Consider the following 1,268-nt stretch of genomic DNA (forward strand, 5'->3'; position numbering starts at 1 on the left):
TATACCATGAACTGCTAGGAGAAACAAACAGGTTCATCCTAGAGAGGGTGAGGCCAGGCTGCTCCTTGGAGGCAAGGATTCTGAAGCTTTGTCTGACATTCTTTGGACATGTTGTAAGGAGAGACTGGTCCTTGGAGAGGAACATCATGCTTGGGAGGGTGGAGGGACAGCGCAGGAGAGGAAGACCCTCTATGAGGTGGATTGATTCAGTGACTGGGGTAATCGGAATGGGTGTATCGGAGGCAATGAGATTGGCACAGGATAGAGCAGGGTTTAGGGCTGTTGTACGTAGGGTCGCTATGAGTCGCAAACAACTCGACAGCACATAACAACAACAACAACAAGCCTGGTTCCTAGTCTTTAAAATAGCAACAAGAGGATCCATCTTGAATATATTTGAGCTTTTTGGTAGGCTGCCAGCCATAGAAAATATTCTCTTCAGCTACTAAATGAAGGGGTGAATAGAGATATAGATGTACACAGACACACTGATATAGATTTTTCACTATACAGGGGCTAACAGATTAGAAGATATTTTAGGTCACGTCTAGTACAAAATATTCAGATAAGTCGACCCAAACCTTAAAGCAAAGTAAGTAAATAAGCAATATAAGTGAAAGAAAGAAGATGAAACAGCAGTTGGGGGAGAAGCAAAGACGTAAAACGGAAGGAAAAATCAGTCAGAGAGAATGCCATGGAAGAGGAGGCACGTGGTTCCAGGAAGAAGTCACAGTTTGAACTGATGGAAATCAAGCAGATGGGCATTTCCGAAGGAACAACGAGTGGGATGGATTGGCAATGTCATGGTGATCTGGATTAACATCAGCCATCCACCTGAAGAAACCTGCTTGTGGCATCAGATAGAGCTGGATTCAGATTTTTAACTCCTCTGCTTATTAGCTGCATTAACTTGGGAAATTATTTAGTCATCCCAAAATGAATGAGAGAACACACAATTCTGCCTTGGAGGACTAGCAGACAATATCCTAAGAGCTGGAGGAAAGACTGTAGTTCTCAACAATTTCATTTCACTTGGATCCACAACCAACACTTACAGTAACAGCAGTCCAGAAATCAAGAGGTGTGTTACATTAGGAAAATCTCCTCTCAAACACCTCTCCAACGTGCTGAAAAGCAATGATGTCACTTTACAGACTAACTTGAGCCTGACCCAAATCATGATCTTTGCAATTGCTTTCTATGCATCTCAAAGTTGGACGATGACTAAGAATGACAGAAGAGGTATTGATAGCTTTGAACTGTGGCCC

This window comes from Elephantulus edwardii, unplaced genomic scaffold (assembly GCF_000299155.1).
Source record: "Elephantulus edwardii isolate Elephantulus edwardi_28Jun2011 unplaced genomic scaffold, EleEdw1.0 scaffold00011, whole genome shotgun sequence".
Taxonomy (NCBI): Eukaryota; Metazoa; Chordata; class Mammalia; order Macroscelidea; family Macroscelididae; genus Elephantulus; species Elephantulus edwardii.